This window comes from Mastomys coucha, unplaced genomic scaffold (genome assembly GCF_008632895.1).
Source record: "Mastomys coucha isolate ucsf_1 unplaced genomic scaffold, UCSF_Mcou_1 pScaffold7, whole genome shotgun sequence".
In the NCBI taxonomy this organism is placed as follows: domain Eukaryota; kingdom Metazoa; phylum Chordata; class Mammalia; order Rodentia; family Muridae; genus Mastomys; species Mastomys coucha.
The window spans coordinates 55,945,213-55,967,430 of record NW_022196913.1 but is presented as its reverse complement, the minus strand read 5'-3'; the positions used below and the strand labels follow the sequence as shown (position 1 = coordinate 55,967,430).

The following is a 22,218-nucleotide window of genomic DNA, read 5'->3' as shown; positions in this document are numbered from 1 at the left end:
GATGACTTTAGCTTGTGTCAAGTTGACATAAAACCACCCAGTACAGACATCTATATGGAATTCATGTTAGCATGACTTTCTCTGTGAGGTTAAAGATTTAAATTTTTGAAGTCTTTGTTTATATGTGTGTGTTTTCAGCATGTGTGTATGTGTGGTGTGTGTGCCTGGTGAACCCTGAGGTCAGAACTCTTCACGGTGGAGTTGCACATGCTTGTAAGATACCATGTGGGTGTGGGAATTGAAGTCTGTCTCTCTGTGAGAGCAACTAATGCTCCAAACCGCTAGGCCCTGTCTGCAGCCCGAGGTAGGACATTTAAAAAGAGCTGTCATTGGGACTAGTTACTCAGCGGTAAAGTACTAGAGACCTGAGTTTAGATTCCATGGTCCCCACATAAAAGCTGGGTATAGAGGCATACATTTGTAACTCTTTGTTCTGCATGAGGGTGTAGGGATTGATGAGACAGCCTAACCAACTGGTGAGTACCAGGCTTCTGGGAACACATTGTGGCCCTCAGCCACAGGTACAAACTAGGACCCCCAAGCATGTGAACGTCTGTCTTAACTCTTCTCTTCTTCCTCCCTCTCTTGGGGAGATAGATACCTGTGGTATAAGCCTGAGGGTCAAGTCCTTTCTCTGAGCAATGTGGTCAACCACAGAGCCATCATCAGGGACTTGGAGGGGTGGCCTGGTCAACGGTGAAGGTCAGGCTTTGCCTTGGGTCAAAGGTCAGGCTTTGCCTTGGGTCAAAGGGGTTTATTATTTGGTTTGCTTTGTTCAAGAGGATCGTGACTCCCACCATGGGAGCTTAGCTTCTTAACTCATGTAAAATCTGTGCTGTCCCATGCCATGGTCCTAGTTAGAGCTACTATTGTGATGAAATGAAACTGTCCCGCAGTTTCATGAACCGGGTTCTGTCTCGACTGAAGGGAGAAAGGAGACCTGAAATACAGAGTTCGAGAACAAAAGGACACGAAGCCAAGTTGAGGGTTTCTAATCAAGGCTCGCCTTTACTTTGAGGGTTCAGCATTTATATACAAGAGAGCAAACTGAATCTCTAGGTTACAATGACATTTGAATAACATAAGGGATTCGGGAGGAGTCAGGAAGAGTCTAAACAAAGTCAAGGGGGAAGTCCAAGGGAAGCCGGCTGCTGGGATGAAGGTGGAGACTCAGGGCGTCCCGCAGGTCTCAGTTCTGGGGAGTGGCTGGAGGCACAGTCTACAGTGGGGGAGGAGGTCAACAACAGCTGTCTTCAGGCTGTACACGTGCCAGCCAGCCGGTGTAGTTTCTTCTGGAATCCTCAAAGGCGGAACTCATAGTAGTGAGTCTTTGGTTCAGGCACAGGAGGCGTGAGTTGAGTCTCCCGTGGCAGGCTCTGATGTCTTGCAGCTGAGGGACCCAACAATGAAACACTATGGCTAAAGTGACTTAGGGTTTCCTTTGGCTCACAGTTCCACACCGTAGTCCATCAGGGAAGGAAGTCCGAACAGGAACTCAGAGCAGGGCAGGAACCTGGAGACAGGAACTGATGCAGAGGCCATGGAGGGGTGCTGCTTAACTGGCTTGCTCTCTCCATGGCTGCTTTCTTATAGAACCCAGGATCACCAGTCCTGGGATGGTACCACCTGCGATGGGCTGGACCCTTCCTCACTAATCACTAGTTAAGAAAATGCCCCACAGGCTTGTCTGCAGTTGAATCATATGGAAGCATTTTCTTTTTCCTTTTCTTAAAAAAGATTTATTTATTTATTTATTTTATGTATTTGAGAACACTGTAGCTGTACAAATGGTTGTGAGCCTTCATGTGGTTGTTGGGGATTGAATTTTTAGGACCTCTGCTCGCTCCAGTCTGCCCTGTTCACTCGGGTCAACTCTGCTCGCTCAGTCCCTGCTTGCTCTGCCTCAAAGATTTATTTATTATTAGCTGACTTCAGACGCACCAGAAGAGGGCATCAGATCTTATTATGGCTGGTTGTGAGCCACCATGTGGTTGCTGGCATTTGAACTCAGGACCTTCAGAAGAGGACCTCAGAGAAGAGTCAGTGCTCTTACCTGTTGAGCCATCTTGACAGCCCTGGAGGCATTTTCTTAATTGTAGTTTCCTTCCTCTTAGATGACTCCAGCTATGACAAGTTGATCTAAAATTATCCAGGACAGCTACCAAAGTGGAGAGGGGGTTGAGACCCACAGGGAGGAAGCTGACAGGGGCTAGGTGCTATCCCTGGCCTGGGACTTCAAGTCTTTCCCTCACAGGTTCTGCAAATGAGTTTTGGGGTCAAAGCCATGACAACACATGGCATCTATCACAGAAAACAAGGGACAAGATGATAACCCAGTATAGCTCTGGAGATGTACACACATGGGGACTGTAGGTTGGTGTCTAGGGACAGACGGGTCTTATGTGAGTGTCAGGTTGAGGGTACATGAGTGCTTATAGCACACATCGTCTTATAAACAGGTCTTCATTCACCATTCAGTATGTGTACATGGATACAAGCACATGCACATGCATGTAGAGGCCAGAGGGACAACCTTGGGTGTCAGGATGTCATTCCCTTCAGGTGTCACCCACCTCCCTTTTTAACACAGGATCTCTCACTGAACCGGAACTTACCAGTAGGCTAGGCTGGGTGGCTAGCAAGCACCAGGGATCCCCTGTCTCTGCCTCCCAGCATCAGGATTAAAGGCTTTTCTAGGTGAGATCTGGGGACCAAACTTGTGTGTTCATGTTCTCATAGCCAGCATACTACCAGCTTAGATGTCTCCTCAGCCCCTGTAAACTTTTCTTTTGCTCAGAGGAAAGGTCCCTTGTCTAAAATTCACACCGACTTATGAACCCCTCACTCCTCTGCATCCTGGAGAGGAAGAAACAAGGTCAGTGTTTACCAAAGCCGCACAGTATTCAGCCACGGAGTCGTCTTTGATGGGGGTTGAGGGGTGATTTGCAGGGTTCCAGAGTCCATTCTTGTCTTACTATAAAGCAGAACCCAAGAATACATGCAAATTCCATAGGGTATTGTCACGCGTCAGCCTAAGGGGAAAAGACATGGTTTGCTTGGGAAGTCCCACACATTAGAAAGAATACAAAAGAGTGAAGTTATATATCATTGTCTTTCTTCTTTATCGTGTGTGTGTGTGTGTGTGTGTGTGTGTGTGTGTGTGTACCCGTGAGTTTGTATATGCATGTGTATGTAGAGCCCAGAGGTCAATGCAGGTGTCTTCCTCGATTGCTTCTCCACCTGCATTTTGAGACAGGGCTTCTCTCCCTGAGCCTGAAGCTCACAGTAAACTAGATAGCCAGCAAGTTCCAGTGATTCTTCCCATCTCTCCCCCGCCCCTCAGCACTGGGGTTACCACATGGCTGCTGGGAATCCAAGCTAGATCTTCACACTCGCACAGAAAGCGCTTCACTGACTGCCCTACCCTGCCCTCACAAGACTCTCTCCCTCGAGTTTCCGGGTGCACAGGCTATGGAAACCTTTAACAGATGCCAAGCAATGCAGCTGTGGTAGACTCAGCTTTTGAGGGCACACACCAGTGAGTAGACATACCCATGGACCAGTTAATTAGCTCAGCGCCTATAAATTCACCTTAGTATTGTCATTAATCAGTGGTAAACTCTAAGCGTATGATTCAATTTGGAAAATGTGGATTTATTGATATTGTAGGCAGTGCACCTGAAGGGCAAGGCTTAGTGCAACCCATATCTGTTTTCAGGATGCTGCTCTAGGCAGGGATAAATGAGTGTCTGGATGAGTTGAGAGAAGTGTTGTGTAGCAATACTTCTCTAGGTTACATTTTTTTCCTCCTGTCCCCAGGGAGCTAAGGATCATCTATGTGAGGTCTACTGCATGTTAGGGAAGCATTCTACCATGGTGCCACACTCCAGGCCAAGTTTAAAATGCTTTTAAGTTCAAGATCATCATCGAGTCACAGAAAATTGTGAACCTGAAACCCATTTTCACCTCCCCTTGTTCCTTCCTGAAGCTCAGCTCCTTCTCTTTGTTCTTTAACCATATACTAACCTCTCAGACCGCTGCCTTAAGGCAGTAGAAGAAGAAAGGCCTGCTTATTTAATGTCAGTAGAACCACATCCCAGAATAACTTCAGGAAAACTCAGTCCGTTGGTGTATAAGCACACTACTTAATCACAAACTGATACACACTGGTGCATATCGATGAAACACAAGGTTAAGGAAAAATTTGTGATTTGTGAAATTCCTGCATTGCTGAGGAGACTCAACAGCACCCTTAGCTCCACTTATTTTGTCTGCATTACATGGGGTCATGGGAGAGAGTGGTTTAGAAATGCAGCAGAGGACTGAGGGACAGCTCTGCAGCAATAATGATGCTGAGTGTGAATGGGGAGAAGCTCCCTGGCTGCTGATGCTGCTGAGGGCAAGCCCCTGCCTGGACATCCAGCTGGGAGATGAGCTGGAGTGTCAAGGTATTGGCAGGCAAGGAGAGATAGTTTAATAATTTCTTTATTTTTAATTATGGCAGTGTGACTGTCTTACAGTACCTGTGTCAAATGATACAGTATGATTAAAAAAATAATTGGAAAGACCCCTTATGTGAGCACCTGAGGGAAGTATGTTAATGGAACATAGAGAACTATATTTCCAGAAAATGAAAAGTGATTAGTTCAGGGACCAGCAATAATATAGACATCTATGTGTATGTATGTGTATATATATATATATATGTATGTATGTATATATGATATATGTATATACTTACATATGTATATATGCAAATATGCAATGTGATATTTATGTGTACACACACACATACACAAACACACACATATATATGCAATGTGCAATAGGACTCTTAGGAATTATAGAAAGGATTTGAGAGACTGGGGAGAGGAAGAGAAGACCCCAAGGAGGAAAACTCAATATACAGAGGTGTGGTATGGGTCAGGACCAGTGTGAGACATTCGGTTTGCCAGGAATATGGGCAGGCACTTGGCACAAGAAGAATACAAGGTAGTGAAATCTGGACTGATGTCTTGTTTCCTCACCAAGTGTAGCCTCAGGTCGTTCAGGGGCTCACTCGCCTCTCATGGTATCTCACTCAGCGTCAAGATGAGCATTCAGCCCAGAGTGGGGCTGTGCGGTGTTTCCGGTGTGAGTAAGGCTTTGCACGGCCTTGCATTAGAGTGACACATTAGTGCACTAGAATGTTAGAACCTTTTCTCTTTGCAAGTTGGTTAGCTCAGATGTGGTCTGGCAGTGGAAGGGCTGACTGGCACAGGTTGGTTGGATACAGAACTAAGCTGCCGGAAGTCTTTCTATTCTGGTTACTGTGTGGTGGGGTATGTACTCATGTTCCATTGATGGATACATTCTGTTTTTCACCTTGAGGCTATGATGGGTGGCGGCACTCTGAGCATCTTTTCACCTTGAGGCTGTGCTGGGTGGCGGCACTCTGAGCATCTTCATACATTTCTTTTGGTGGACATGGGGTTTGTTTCTCCTGGAATGGACTTGCTGAGTCACGCCCATGTCTCACTCTGGAAGAAAATGCCAAGCCACTCTCCAGGGATTCTCTCAGCCTGTGTTTCTACTGTCAGGACTAAGAGTCTGCAGTACTCAACGCCCTCACTCACACTTCATGTTGTGTTTCTACTTTGCCATCTTGCTGGGTGGGGGATATGGTCTTGTAGGAATTCTGTTGTTCGAAACCTTTTAAAACTTCAATTGCTGTGCACACACACACATTCCTAAGTTCATAAATATGACCTGTTTCATAATGTTACTTGCATGTTTTCAGGGATGACCATTGGTATTGGATAACCACTCATCCATTTTGCTGTGTTGTCCAGCCTGGCCTTGTGTTTGCAGTGTGTCCAGGCAGGGCTTGAGTGAGTGGTCCTCCTGCCTCAACGCCAGCTGGGGCTCTACTGTGCCCAGCTTCTTAGTTTTCTGTTTTTTCCCTCTTCTTTCCTCCTTCTTATTCTCTCCCTCCATTTTATATTTTACATTTATATTAATCCTGATTATGTAATCAGCCTGGAGAGAGTTTCTGGGTGGCCGTCTTTCCAAGTGGCACTGTGAAAACCTTCTCAACCATGTAGCCAATGCTCAGCACTGAAGTCCAGGCTCCAAGTCTGCTTTCCTTTGGAAATACAAGTTGTTGCCCTGCTACTTTAAATCTATGCTGTTGATAAGTTTGTTGTCCAAATTCTATTAGTCTATTATTTTTAAAAAATTAATACACACACAAAGTGGTAAATTATACATCACACGAATTCCTCATTTAATTTTTTGTAGCTAGTTTACTCTCGTTGAATGGTCCCTAAGTGGCTAATCCCATTGCTGCTCTTAATTCTTCCTAAAATGATACCCCCTCCCCTAACCTCTCATAATTTTCTCTTTATTGTTGTTCTGACAGTATGTCAAACATGGAGATTTTTGTTATTCCTCTATCCTTTTTTTAACTGTGTTTCTCATCTGGTGCAAATTTTCCAGTGAAGACTTGAGTCTCCAGTTCCTTTGAGTCTTTCTTTATTAATTCCTTGTGTGGTCTGGCTTCTGCAGCATATGTTTACTGGGGGGAAATCTATCTTCATCTTACATTTCCTTTCCCCATACGATTGTTTTTCATTTTATTGAAAATATATTTCTGAAAATTATATCCTGATTATAGCTCCTCTCCTTCTGCTTCCTTCCCACCTCTACTCCCTTTCTGTCTCTCAATAGAAAACAACAGGCTTCTGAGAGATAACAACCAAACATGACAAAGTAAAATATAGTAAGATAAAGCAAAAGCCTTCATATTGGAACTGGACAGGCAACCCAAAAGAAGGAAAAAGAGCAGGAGCAAGAATCAGAAGCCTGCTCCCCTCACACACTCAGGAGTCCCATAAAAACACTGAACTGGAAGCTGTTGTATACATGCAGAAGACCTGGTACAGACTGTTGGGGTTCAGAGCTAGGACCAGCAACTGAGGTGCATATTTAAAATACTAAAGTGGACCTAGCCTCCAGGCCCTCCCAGCATCCCTTAGTTCCTACCTATTACAGGGCATGGATGCCACACCTTACCCTTGAAGCTAAACTTCCCAGCCCAGGGGCTGGACTTCCTCTCAGTCAGAGGTTCTTCAGTGTTATAATCTAGACATTTTGGTTCTTCCTCTCCCTCTCCCTCTTCCTCACTTACTTAATGGCTAATATCCACATGTAAGAGAAACACAACATATTTATCTTTCTGGGTCTTAATAACATCACTCAAGATTTTTTTTTTCTAGTTCCATCCATTTGCCTGCAAATTTTATGATGTCATTGTTTTTTTTTTTGTTTTGTTTTTGTTTGTTTGTTTTTTTAAACAGCTGAGTAATGCTCCATTGTATAAATGTACCATATTTTCTTTATCTCTTCTTCTGTTGAGGGACATTTAGGCTGTTTCCAGTTTCTGGCTATTATAAGTAGAGCAGCAATGAACATGGTTGACGGAGTGTCCTTGTGGTAGGCTGGAGCATCTTGTAGGCGTATGTCCAAGAGTACTATCGTTGCATCATGAGGTAGGTTGAGTCCAAGCTTCCTGAGGAACTGTCATATTGATTGCCATAGTGGTTGTACAAATTTTCACTCCTACCAGCAATGGAGGAGTCTTCCCCTTCTTCCACATCCTAGCTAGCATGAGCTATCACTTGTGTTATTGATCTTAGCCATTCTCATAGGGGCAAGATGGAATCTCAAAGTTGTTTTAATTTGCATTTCCCTGGTGGCCAAGGATGTTGAACATTTCTTTAAATGTTTTTCAGTCATTTGAATTTACTCTACTGAAAATTCTCTGTTCAAATCTGTACTACAATTTTAAAATTGGACTGCTTTTTAATATCTAGTTTCTTGAGTTCCTTATATGTTTTGGATATTAATCCTCTGTTGGATGTGGATGCAGTCAGAATCTTTCCCCTTTCTGTAGGTGGCCGCTAGCTAACGACTGGCAGTATCCTTTCCCTTACAGAAGCTTTTCAGTTTCATGAGGTCCCGTTTGCTAATTGTTGATTTTACTGCTGTCTTTTCCCATACCAATGAGTTCAAGGCTGTCCCCCACTTTCTCTTCTAGCAGGTTCAGTGTATCTGGTTTTATGTTGAGGTCTTGATCCACTTGGACTTGAATTTTGTGCAGGGTGATAAATATGGATCTATTTCTATTCTTCTAAATGCAGCCATCTGGTTAGACCAGTACAATTTGTTGAATATACTATCTTTTTTCCAGTATATATTTATGGCTTTTTTTTAAAAAACAAAAATCAGGTGTCCATATGTATGTAGATTTATGTCTGGGTCGTCAATTTGATTTTATTGATCAATGTGTCTGTTTTAATGCCAATACTGTGCAGTTTTAATTACTGTAGCTCTGTAGTACAATTTGAAATTAGGAATGGTAAAAACCTCCAGCAGTTCTTTTATTGTTCAGGATTGTTTTAGCTATCTTGGGTTTTTTGGTTTTCCATGTGAAGTTTAGAATTGTCCTTTCAAGGTCTGTAAAGAATTTTGTTGGAATTTCCATGGGGATTGATTGCATTGAATCTGTAGATTGCTTTTGGAAGGATGGTCATTTTTACTATGTTGATCCTATTGATTCATGGGCATGGGAGGTATGTTTATCTTCTGATATCTTCTTCAATTTCTTTCTTCAAAGACTTGAAGTTTTTATCATATACGCCTTCCACTTGCTTGGTTAGACTTACTCCAAGACTTTTTATATTATTTGAGGCTATTGTGAAAGATGTTGTTTCCCGATTTCTCTCTCAGTCCTTTTGTCAATTGTATACAGGAGGGTGACTGAGTTTTGTGAGTTTATGATGTATCCAGGTATTTTGCTGAGAGGGTTTGTCAGCTCTAGGCCTTCTACCAGGAAACTTGTAGGGTCATTTATGAATACTATCATATTGTTTACAAGTAATGATACATTGATTTCTTCCTTTCCTATCTGAATACTTTTGATTTCTTTCAGTTGTCTCAGGGCTCCTGTTAAGACTTCTAGTATTATACTGGGTAGATATGGAGAGAGTGGGCAACCTTGTATTGTTCTAGCTAAGACTTCTAAATTGAGTAGTAATGGAGAGATTGGAAACCTTATCTTGTCCCCAATTTTAGTGGAATCGCTTTGAGTTTCTCTCCATTTAATTCGATATTGGCAATAGGCTTGCTGTAAACTGCCTTTATTTTGTTTAGGTATGTCCCTTGTATCCCTAATATCTCCAGGATTTTGATCATGTATTTTTTTCTTTCAGTGTGTGTATATGGTAGATTACATGTATTGATTATTGTATATTAAACCACTCCTGCATATCTGGGTTGAAGCCTACCTGGTTATGGTGGATGATGTTTTTAATGTGTTTTTAGGTTCAGTTTGCAAGTATTTTAGCATCTATGATCATAAGGATAATTGGTCTGTAGAAATCTCTTTCTTAATTCAGTTTGTATGTGGTTTTGGTATCAGGGAACTGTGGCCTCATAAAACTAATTGGGCAATGTTCCTTCTGTTCCTACTTTGTAGAATAATTTTACACTCCATGTATGCTATGGAAAATCTCCCATGGCCCAGGTCCTTCCCCCATGCTGTGTAACAAAGTTGTATTTTGGGAATTGTGCACCACCTCATGGGATGTTCTTGATTTTGCTAAGTCATTGTAATCCCATCCCTCTTCATGAACGAAGGGTTGGCTGAGGAGCCAGGCTAAGGCTGCTCAGCAGACACATCCTCCGTGACTTCCTCCTTGGGTCTTCTTGGTGCTCTCTAGAGCACTCTCAATTGCATTAATTTGCTGTTTTCCTGGTGGTGCCTGTTTCTCTTTCCCAGCCCTGCTCTGATCAGCTCACTGAACCATTTCCTCAGCCCATACAGCTTCCAGAGTAGCCTCTGACCAGACTGTCAACATCAGCCCTCCCTCCTCCTGGCCAAGGAGTCAAGTCAAGGGAGTGTCAGCCCAGGAACTGTAAAGCAAGTCCTCTGAAGGATTCTGAGGCATGTTCAAGTTTGAGAGCCCTAGTGCTAGGTATCAATCGATTGTCTTTACTCTGTATGCCATTATTGTGATGCTATGTGTGATGCACACACACACTTTGGGTGCAAAAATGTATGAGAAGAGAAAAAGAGAAAGATAGAGAGAGGAAGGAAAGAGAGAGAGAGGGAGGAGGAGGAGGAGAAGGAGGAGGAAGAGGAGGAGGAAGAAGAAGAGGAGGAGAAGAAGAAGAAGAAAGAGAAGGAGAAGGAGAAGGAGGAGAAGGAGAAGGAGAAGGAGAAGGAGAAGGAGAAGAAGAACAAGAACAAGAACAAGAACAAGAAGAAGACCAAGAACAAGAAGAAGAAGAAGAACAAGAAGAAGAACAAGAAGAACAAGAAGAAGAACAAGAAGAAGAACAAGAAGAAGAACAAGAAGAAGAAGAAGAACAAGAACAAGAACAAGAAGAAGAATAGGAAGTAGTAGTAGTAGTCACAGTCTCTCTTAATCCCGTGCCTTAGGAGCCCTTCTCGGTGTTGAGTACAGTCCAGGTAGGCGCTTGTCCTTGAAGACCTTTCCTGAGCATGTCTGCGCACACACCTTTAACTCTAACTTGTTATATAGTCTTCAGGTTTGTAGAAGTCTGAGTTATGCTTTATCTTTCTTTAAATAAGATGTTTTGTGACCAGAGCTTCATCCTGGGATCTTGTGGTAAGGGTCTTAAAGGTCAAACACAAGGGCTCAAGAGGCCATGCTGATACCTCTGGGTGCTTGCTGTCCTGTTGATTTGAGAGTGTTCCTCAGAAGTTCAGGCATTAGGAGATTCCTTTTCAGTGTGGCAATGCCAGGGGGTGAGACCTTTACAAGGAAGCACCAGGGCTGGGGAGATGGCTCAGTGGTTAAAGCACTTGCCACACAAGCAAGACCTGAATCTAGATCCCCAGAACCTGTAGATGGCAGCTCACTCGTTATTCCAGCCATAGAAGGTAGAGACAGATGATTCCTCTTGTCTTCACTCCTCTCTCCTAAGCAGGCTGGCTAGTAAGACTTTTCATAGGCAAGCTCTGGGTTTGATTTTGAAACCTTGTCTCAAAAGAATAAGGTGGCGTGAAACAGAGGAAGATTCCAGACATCAGTTTCCAGCTCCCCACTTCCATGTACACACATGCGTGTGCACCTCCACACATGTACGTATGTATTCATATCACATGCACATACGAAAAGAAGAAAAGGGGGGAAAAGTGGGCCCCAGTGGGAGGTCCTAAAGGATGAGGAGTCCCAGGCTCTCTGGCTTCCTGTTCTGAAAATTGAGCTCTTTTTCCTACCAGTTCTCCCAGCAGTGTCATGTGCCATGAGGCTACATAGGCTAGTTGGACCTTGCACCATGGAGCTCGGCTCTCTAACCTCTGTCTGTCCGTCCCTTCCTCTTCTACCCTCCCTCTGTCTACCCCTCTTTCTCTGTCTCTTGTTTTCTCTCTACGCTTCTGTCTTTGTCTATCTCTCTAAAGTGAGCCCATGTGAGGTATTTTATTATTACAATGAACAACCTCATGCATTGTCCACCTCAGAGACAGTGTAGGATTAGGATGTTGCTAGGGCTGGACATGCAGAGCCACCCCACTGTCTGAAGAGGGAGGAACATATTATAATTTGAGTGATGTGCTGTGGTTTATGGATTGGATTGACATACTAATGCAGAAGAGACTGTCATGCCTTAGCCCTCTGGAAGTTCCAAGAAACAGGGAGAGTAGAATCAGTTTTAACCTTGACATATCAGTTTTGAACATCGAAGTGCTTTTGAACTTCCAGGTCTCCTGTAACTCATGAACACAAAAACCTTTCTCTTGTCTGAAGCCCCTGGTCCTTTTGTCCCTAGGTGTCAGTCCTCACAGGAGCTTCTATAATTCATGTCCTTGGGAGTCTTGGGCAGACCTGCTGTGGTAACCCTTGCCATGAAGCTGCTCCCGGTGACAGTTGACCTCTGTGTCAGCACATGGCTACCTAGGCCAGGCAAGAGTCCTCCGTGTCTGCTGACACTGCCACAGTGAGTCATCTTTCCCAGCACTGGCTTGGCTTCCTGCCTCTTCTTCTGCTTTTGCAGCCAGCCCAGACTCAGAGCTGCCGATGGGGGTCTACGACAGGACTCTTACAAGACTGTGTGTCTCTCAGTCTTGACTGTTAACACTCTCTTCTGAGAGGCTTTTTTTCCTTTATTTTCCTCTTACTCTGGATGATTTGAGCCTTTCTTTTCCAGTCTCTGCAGATCACAGCTCTTTCCCAACGGCTCCTATTCGATTTTACCTCCACGCCCTCCTTATTACTTTGTTCCTTTCTAGCAAGCTAGCTCGATGTATTTTGTCAACCTGCTTTCTGTGGCAGGAGCTGTGCCCACCTCTTTGTGCTCTTGCTTTTTAGCAGGTCTTAATCAGGAAGCCAATTCCATCCGGTGCCTTTGAGGTGTTATTTTTAACAGTGGTGCTGTTTGCCCGGACTCCATCTATTTCCCAGTAAAAGCTCTCAGCAACTAGATTGGGGTTGGAACTATGTGTGGGTTTGTGGAAGGGGTTGGGCTGCCCACAGAGCCAGAAGAGAGAGTCAGATACCCCTCCCTGTAGCTGGAGTTACCATTTGTGAGCCACCTGACGTGGGTGCTGGCCACTGAACTCGGGTCCTCTGCAAGAGCAGTGTGTGTGCCCAAACACAGAGCTCTCTAGGTCCTTGTTTGATTTTTTTAAAAAAAGATTTAATTTTTATTTTAAATTATGTGTGGGTGCATGCTTTCGTGTGTGTGTGTGTGTGTGTGTGTGTGTGTGTGTGTGTGTGTGTGTGTGGAGGGGGGTTTGTCTGAGGGTAGGTTTGTGGACATGAGTGAAAGTGTCCTTAAGCCAGAGATGAGGACTGTATTGGCTGGTTTTGTGTGGCAACTTGACACAAGCTGGAGTTATCACAGAGAAAGGAGCCTCCCTTGAGGAAATGCCTCCATGAGATCCAGCTGTAAGGCATTTTCTCAATTAGTGATCAAGGGGGGAGGGCCCATTGTAGGTGGTGCCACCCCTGGGCTGGTAGTCCTGGGTTCTGTAAGAAAGCAAGCTGAGCAAGCCAAGGGGAAGCAAGCCAGTAAGCAGCATCCCTCCATGGCCTCTGCATCAGATCCTGCCTCCAGGTTCCTGCCCAGTGTGAGTTCCTGTCCTGACTTCCTTTGGTGATGAACAACAATGTGGAAGTATAAACTGAATAAACCCTTTCCTCCCCAACTTGTTTCTTGGTCATGATGTTTGTGCAGGAATACAAACCCCTGACTAAGACAAGGACATTGGATCTCCTGGAGCTGGAGTTACAGGCAATTGTGAGCTTCTGGACAAACTGACATGCAAACTCAGGCCCCCTGCACATGCAGTACTTGCTCTTAAATATTGAGCCAATGTCTCTTCAGTTCTCAGTTAATTGAACTGAAACTCCAAGACAATCACTGTGACAAATACCATAGGGAATTAGAGCTGAAACCACCCCATGGATGATTTAAACTTCTGGAGCCAAACCACGATGAAGAAAAGAAACCCTGGAACTTAAGACAGGGTTCCATGTAGACAGGTGTCAGACAGGAATCTTCTGGCTTTTGGAGGGCTTGCAGGAAGCTTGGGTCTTGTAGTTCTAAAAATTTCCTATGTTGAACTGGGAAAGGGGGCTTAGTTAGTAAAAGTAAAGCACTTGCCTTGTAAGCATCAGGACCTGACCTATACCCCAGAGCCCACATAAAAAAGCAAGGCACCATGAAGTGATGGGACAGGAGGATTCCTGAGACTTGGTGACTCACATTAGCCTGCTTGGTGAACTCCAGGTCAGTGAGAGAACTTGTCTCAGGAAAACCAAGGTGGAACAGTATTCTGAGGAAATGAACTCGAGTTTTTCTTGTGACTGTGATGTGGATGTTGGACACACACACACACACACACACACACACACACACACACACACACACACACATTCTCCTGTGTGTTGCTGAGGGTGTTGGCACTGTTTTCAACTTGTAAAGCAGCACTCTACAATTTAGCACTGATAGTTTGCAGCAACTTCTATGAAATCCTGGCTTGTCAAGGGTTGTACCACAGGTTGAAGGTGAACAGTCTCCCGTAGGTTCACGTATTTGCATATTTGGTCCCTAACCTGTGGTGCTGTCTGGGGAAGTAGTAGAACCTTTAGGAGGGGGAGCCTCACTGGAGGAAGTGGCCCAGCAGGAGCCAGAGTGAACCTTTGTTCCTTAAGTTGCCTTTGTCAGAGCATTTCCTAACATCTGTAAGAGAGGCTAAAAGCACAAGTGAGGGAATTCTGTCAATTTGACGGGGTCTAGTGCCACCAAGGAGACAAGCCTTTGGGAATGCCTGTGAGGGATTATCTTGAGTCTCTTGAATAGGAGGCAAGGCCACTGGAAAGGTGGGCAAAATTGCCCTACTGTTCTAGGATCCTGGATTGATGAGAAAGAAGTGCGTGAGCTGGCTGAACCCTGGGGCTATCCTTCTCTGCTCTGGGACTGTGGATGCAGTCTGACCAGACAACTGCTGCTGTGCCGTCTCCACCGTGATGGACTGTATCCTGGTTCTATGAGTAAAATAAATCCTTCTTGCCGGGCGGTGGTGGCGCATGCCTTTGATCCCAGCACTTGGGAGGCAGAGGCAGGTGGATTTCTGAGTTCGAGGGCAGCCTGGTCTACAGAGTGAGTTCCAGGACAGCCCGGGCTACACAGAGAAACCCTGTCTCGAAAAACCAAAAAAAAAAAAAAAAAAAAAAAAAAAAAAAAAAAAAAAAAAAATCCTTCTTCCGTAAGTTGCTTCTGTGAGGATATTTTATCAGAGCGGTAAGACCAGCAGCTAAGTTGGTCCATTTCCTTTACTGTTCCACGGGACAGCTTTCTTGGCAGTACTGGTTAACTCTCAGAGGCTGTGATGGTAAATCCTACTGAGAAGAGGAGATGGTTCCATTTCTCTGCATCTCTTCCTTGCAGAGGTAGAAACATGTAAAAACTTTTACAGGTAATTATCAAACAAATACTGATATTATCAGTAACTACAACTTCATGATTGCTTCAAAATTTTAAATTCTCTCTTGGGTGAAGAGACTGAGGTCCCACTCTTTAACTCAGACTGGCCTGGGACTTCCTGTGTAACATAGATTGGGTTCAAAACCCAAATCTTCCGGTCTTAGCTCCCTGAGTACTGGGATTATACACACACACTTCCCCAACCCTACTTTTCATGTGCGATTTAGGGACTCGACTCAGATTCTTGTGTCTTCATGGGCAGCTCATTACTAATTGACTTGTCTTCCTGTCCCTAGCCATATTTTTCTGCTACAATCTAGAAATAAGCACGTCCGGAGCAGCCTCCATAAAACACAGCAGTACCCTAAACACACCCATTCCGCTCTATCTGCTCCCTACCGTTCATGTTAACAATGACCAAAACTCATACTGAAAGTTGTACATAATCATCAAGGGGTACGCTACACCTGCATCTCGGTTGATTCTTTTTCTCGCCTTGCAGCGGCCCACGTGTTCCTCTGCATTGTCTCCATTAAGTTTTCTGGCCTCTTCCTTGCAGCAAGCATCTGTGGGAGTGGTATTCCGGAGTGGAAATCAGATTCAGGTTTGGTGGCTTCCCATCTCCAGACTAATGTTGCTGCTACTGTGTGCAGTCTTCTAGTGTTTGGTGTTGGAAGAGCTTCAGTGCTGTGCCAGGCTTTATCCCTTTGTAAGCAACTGAGCTCTTCCCTCCCACTCATGTAATACCTTTTCAGGAGAAAATTATGATTTGATCCATAGAAACTGTACATGGTGGGGGATGGCACTGTGAGACGCACACAGTGTTCCAGTCAAGATAAGTGTCTTCATTACCTTAAACATTTCCCATTTCCCACAAAGAAGCCTTCAAAGTTCGTTCTTGTAAATTCTTTGCCTCCTCCTCCTAAGTGGTGGGATTTCGGGAGTGCGTCATGCCCATACCTGGTATGTGCAGTGCTGGGGACTGGGGAACACTCTGGTAAGTGATCCATAGGATCTCATTCAGCCCAGGCTGGCCTTAAACTACCTGTGTAGCCAGGGATGGCTTTGAACATATAATCTTCCCTCCTCCATCTCCCAAATGTACACCACTGTGTGGACAACTTCAAACAGAGGCTACACCGCTAAATTCATGCCACTGCTGGAAGCAACAGCAGGATTCATCTCTTCTAAGTATGCCTGAGTACCCACTGATGGACCTTTTCCCACAGCCCTTCCCACTATTTTTCCCAGCCTGGGTAACTAGGGTTCTAGTCAATACTTTCGAAGCTGAAACATTTTCTGTCTCCACATCCAGGGGCATCATGTGGTATTTGCTGCTCTGGGTGTGGCTTATTCCAGGTCCACCTTTGTAGTTGCAAACCACAGGATTTCATACTGTTATGGCTAGGTTTTACCACATATATATATGATATCATATATATATATATCATATATATATCATATATATGTACATACATACATATACATACATATTTTTTTTCTGTAATTACTCGTCAGTTGACAGTTATTTAGGCTGGCATTCCATTCCGTGGTTACAGGGAATGGTGGCATAAGGACATGGGGGATGTCTTTTTGGCATACTGATTTAAGTTCATATATATTTATAAGCCAGATTTCTACACCATATAGCAGTTTTATGTTCTGGGGAATCAACATGCAGTTTTTAATATCAGCTGAATTCATTTAGATTCCCACCAAAGCTATGTTAGTGTTTTTCCTTTTTATCTTTGCTGGCATTTGTCGTTTTCTTTGTTTTTGACAATAGTCGTATCACTGGGATGAAGTGATATTATGTTAAGGTTTTAATTTCCATTTTTCTGATGATTAGTGATGGTGAACATTTAAAAAATATTTTATTTTTAAGCAAAGATGATATTGAAAATAAAATCTTTTTTTTAAAATGTTCACCTCTTGGTTGGTCAATGTCTGATATCTATATTCTTGATGATTGTTCCTTTTTCATCCATTCTGGATTTTTTTTTAAAATAAAATTCTGAAATCCTCTTAAAAAAAAATTTTATTTTTAATTGTGTGTGTGTGCATGCACCTGTGGAGTTGCCTGTGGAGGGCGTTGGATTCCTTGGAGCTGGGGTTACAGGTGGTTGTGGGCTACTAGATACGGGAACTCAACTTGAATCCTCTCTAAGAGTAGTAAGTGCTCCTAGCTAATGATCATTGTTACAGCCTTGGCTTAGGGCTTCTTTCTTTCTTTCCTTCCTTCTTTCTTTCTTTCAAGATTTATTTATTATAAATACGTATACTGTAGCTGTCTTCAGACACACCAGAAGAGGACATCAGATCTCATTAACAGATGGATGTGAGCCACCATGTGGTTGCTGAGATTTGAACTCAAGACCTCTGGAAGATCAGTCAGTGCTCTTAACCGCTGAGCCATATCTCCAGCCCATGGCTTTGGGTTTCTAATTCTCAGATAAAATGTCATGACTAAAAGCTACTTGGAGTGGAAAGGATTTATTTCACCTTACAGGTTATAAGTTCATCACCGAGGGAAACCATTGCAGGAACTTGGAGGCAGGAGCCTGGGGGCAGGCACTGACACAGAGGCCATGGAGGGGTGCTGCTTACTGGCCTGTTCCACATGGTTTACTCAATCTGGTTTCTTACAGCACCTAGGACCACCAGTCCAGAGGTGATACTGCCCACAGTGACCTGGGTGGCTTCCCACACCAACCATCAATCAAGAAACTCACTATAGGCATCCCCACAAACAAATATGGTGGGGCCAAGATCTCATTTCTCCCTTTCCAAAATAGTTCTACCTTATGTCAGTTGACATAAGACTAGCCAGCCCAAGCTCCAACATTGTTTTTTTACAATACTGTACTGGCTGGTTTTGTGTGTCAACTTGACACAGGCTGGAGTTATCACAGAGAGGGAGCTTCAGTTGGGGAAGTGCCTCCATGAGATCCAGCTGTGGGGCATTTTCTCAATTAGTGATCAGGGGGGTAGGGCCCCTTGTGGATGGTGCCATCCCTGGGCTGGAAGTCTTCGGTTCTATAAGAGAGCAGGCTGAGCAAGCCAGGGGAAGCAAGCCAGTAAAGAACATCTCTCCATGGCCTCTGTGTCAACTCCTGCTTCTTGACCGGCTTGAGTTCCAGTCCTGACTTCCTCTGGTGATCAACAGCAATGTGGAAGTGTAAGCTGAATAAACCCTTTCCTCCCCAACTTGCTTCTTGGTCATGATGCTGCGCAGGAATAGAAGCCCTGACTCAGACAAATACTCATTCTAACTCGGGGGTAAAGTGAGATCTCACTGGGGTTTTGGTTTGCATCTCTCTAATGATTACTGAAGCTGAATACCAGTTGGCTGTGAATATGCTTATTTAGGTACATTGCCCATTTTAAAATCAGATTATTTGCTTATTGTTCATTAAATTGAGTTCCCACGTGTTTTAGATCATCAACCTCCATCAGATGTGTAGTCTACAGATGTTTCCTTCCGTTCTGTAGGCTCTCTCTTCCTTCTGCTGATGGGCTCCTTTTTCTTTGGCAAAGCCTTTCAGCTCTTTCCCCACCCCCAGGCTTTTGCATGTGTCTCCTGCAGTTTGGGTGTCTTATCAAAAACTTCACCAATAGCACACCCCACACAGTATTCTACACCTGAGTTTTCTAATACTAGTTTCAGTTTCAAGTTTAATGATTTTGAGTTGATTCTTGTCTGTGGTGGAAGATGCGGTTCTAGTTTCATTCCACCCACCCCTGTATATAGAGGATCCTTCTTCTCTTTTGTGCACTTTGCATGTTTGTTGAGGATTGGTATTGGTATGCTGTAGGTGTGTGGGTTTTATTCCACTGTCTCTAGTCTTGTTCCTCTGCTTACAGTGTTTTGATGACCATTGTCTTAGGGTTACAATTGCTGTGACAAGATACTGTGACCAAAGGAACTTGGGGAGGAAAGAGTTTATTTTACTCACAGTTCATATAACAGTTCATTATCAAAAGCAGGGGTGGCAGGAACTCACACAGGGCAGGGGCTGATGTGGAGGCCATGGAGGGGTGCTGCTTACTGGCTTGCTCCTTATGGCTTATTTAGTTTGCTTTCTTATAGAACCAGGACCACCAGCCCAGGGATGGCCCCACCTACAATGGGATGGCCTTTCCACACATCAATCACTAACTAAGAAAATGCTCTTGTCTGACTTGTCTGCAGCCTGCTATTATGAAGGTGTTTTCTTAATTGAGGTTCCCTCCTACCTGATGACTTTAGCTTGTGTCAAGTTGATATAAAGCTAGCGAGTACAGCTATAGCCTTGCAGTCTGTTCTGAAGTAGTCAGATACGGTGATGTTTACGGTGATGACTTTGTTCTCTGGCTTTTTGTTTTTGTCATTTTATAAGAATTTTAGAGTGCTCTGTGGGAACGTCACTAATATTTTCATATGGACTGCATTGAATCTGAAGATTTCTGTGGGCAGTGTAAACATTTAATAGGATTTTTCTTTCCCATCTACAAACAAGGAATGTCTTTCAGCCTGTATGTGCCTTCTTCCATTTTTTTCCCCATAAACATTTTATTCTTTCCAATGCAGAGAACTTTCATCTCTTTAATTAGCCTATCTTTGGGGATGTTATTTTTGGTAAGTGTTATAAATGTCTTTGCTTTCTTGAGCTCTTTTTCAGGTAACTTGTTATGGGTGTGTAGACAAGATATTGATTTGATTGCATTGATTTTGTATCCTGCCGCTTGGCTGAATTTGTTATCACTATTAATTACTCTTTATTTATTATTCTACTAGGTGTGTGTGTGTGTGTGTGTGCACATGGGCATTTGATTCCCTCTTCTAATGTGCATGAAAACAGAGCACTCGTATAAATACAATAAATAAATAAATCTTTTTTAAAAAGTGATGTAAGGATGACTGGGGAAGACACTCAAAATCAACATCTGGCCTATCCACACACACACACACACACACTCTCTCTCTCTCTTTCACTCACACACACACACACACACACACACACATTTATGCACTCTCATCCCACACACATGCAGACAGTGACAGTTTAATTCCTTCCTTTTCCATTCCAATGTGGTGTATTTCTTTGACTTGCCAATTGTCCTGGCTAGGAGTTCCATCTCTGTGTTGAAAAGAAGTAAAAATGCACACTGTTACCAAGTCCCAGACCTTAGTGGGGATGAGTTCACCTGTTGATACTCCCTGTAATATTGTCCATGAGCTTTAGGAGGCTTCTCTCTTAGTCTCTTCCTTCTGAGAGGCAGGCCTTGAACTTGTGATCCTCCTGCCTCAGCCTCTGGACTAGCTTGGATTCCGATCATAACCGTGCTGTCAGTGTTCTCAGATCTTTGCTGCATTGCTTTCTGGGACAGTTCTACGTTGCACCTGTCTTAATGTCACCACAACAGTGATGGTGGTGTTTCCACCATCCCAGGACACTAGTGAGCTTGGCATCCACCATAGCCCTGGATAGTGGACTGCGTGCATCTAACTTTTTGACACTGGTCATGGATTTCACATATCTCTGCAATGTGATTGTGATATCTGTGGTGACTTTGATAATGGTAGTTATCATAAAAGTATGTGACATTTGGGCCTGTTAGTTACAGGAGCAACACGGGGTTCTGTGGTTATATAATTCTGTGGTTTTTGAAAAATGTACTTCTAAATAAAATGATGATGCCAGTAGGCTTTAGGAAAGTCAAATGTAGTACTAATCTATGTGCCCAAGATGCTATACCCGCGGATGAGAGTTTATGAATGCGTGTGGAAGTGTGCACAGATGTGTGTGTGTGCATGTGTGTGTACTTATTCTTGCATATTTGCATGTATCTTCAGGTGTGTGTGTGTGTGTAGGCCAGTTGTTGATTTTGAGTGTCTTCCTCAGTCACCCTCTATGTCACTTTTTAAAAAGGATTTATTTATTTTATGTATACCAGTACTTTGTTTTCATGCATACCAGAAGAGGGAATCAGATTCTGCTACAGATGGTTGTGGGCCACCACGTGATTGCTAAGAATTGAACGCAGGACCTCTGGAAGAGCAGCCAGTGTTCTTAACTGTCCGGCCATCTCTCCAGCCCCCTCCAGCCTCTTCCAGCCCCCTCCAGCACACTTTTTGAACCTGAAACTCACAAATACAACTATGTTGCTGCTCAACAAGCTCCAGGGATCCTCCAGTCTGCCTTCCCAGAAGTGGGATTGAACACATGCACAAACACACAGCAATCATGTTTGGCTTATTTTACATGGGTCTGGGGACCAAACTCAGGTCCTCGTACTTAGAAAGCAATCAATCACTTTAATGACTGAGCCACCTCCCCAGTGCTGGGAGTTATGGTTCCAAGAAAGACCTGATGGTACATCTGCAGTGGTGGGTTAAGAGCAGAATCCTGTCATTGGTCTTAGAACTCATGTGATTCAGATGGTTCAGCTGGTGACATTCTGTAACCTTGACATTGGCAGTGGTGGGTCAGTAACCTTGACACAGGTGCTGTTGGTATTCTGAAAACTTGACACTGATGTGGAGTATAGTGGAGGGAGGACCAGTCACATCTGCAACTGCAGAGACTCAGTTGTGAGAAGTGGGTCAAGTGTTACATCAAGTTACATAACAATAGATGACAAAGCCAGACCTAAGTTTGCAAGCAAACCCCTTTCTGCACCACACCATGAGGCTCATTCAGTCTAAATTTAAAGGTGTCTGTGTCTTCTAGCTTTCCCAGGGCTTACAGGACCAGGGCGGCCTCCCTTATGACTATAGTCACAATGTCTATCCACTTGTGGGTGCTCACAGGTGAGATTGACCAAAGTCTCACACGGCAATGTGTGCAGTTGAACTTCTGGAAGCTCGTGGCAAACAGCAAAGAAGGTTTCCTGCTACACTGAAGTGCTCTACAGCTTACTCAAAACCTCGTAGATATATTTACTAAATAATGAAGGTGTCCTGAAGGTTTCATGTCAACATTACCCAAGCTAGAGACGTTTGGGAAGAGGGACTCTACGTGGAGAAAGTGCGTCCATAAGATGGGCTGTCGGCAAGTCTGTAGGGCATTTTCTTAATTAGTGATTGCTGAGTGAGGGGCCCAGCTCATTGTGGGTGGGGCCACCCCTGGGCAGAGAGTCCTGGGGTCAATAAGAAAGCAGGCTGAGCAACCCAGCGGAATAAGCCAGTAAGCAGCACTCTTCCGTGGCCTCTGCATAGACTCCAGGTTCCAGCCCTGT

The 22,218-nt window shown here is 44.0% G+C and overlaps 1 protein-coding gene across 2 annotated transcripts in view; it reads left to right on the top strand.

Moving 5' to 3' along the window:
* The window catches only part of Shc3 (SHC adaptor protein 3), a 142,360-nt gene that overhangs the window by 27,428 nt on the left and 92,714 nt on the right, over positions 1-22,218 (top strand). The gene's annotated exons all lie outside the window — the stretch shown is intronic.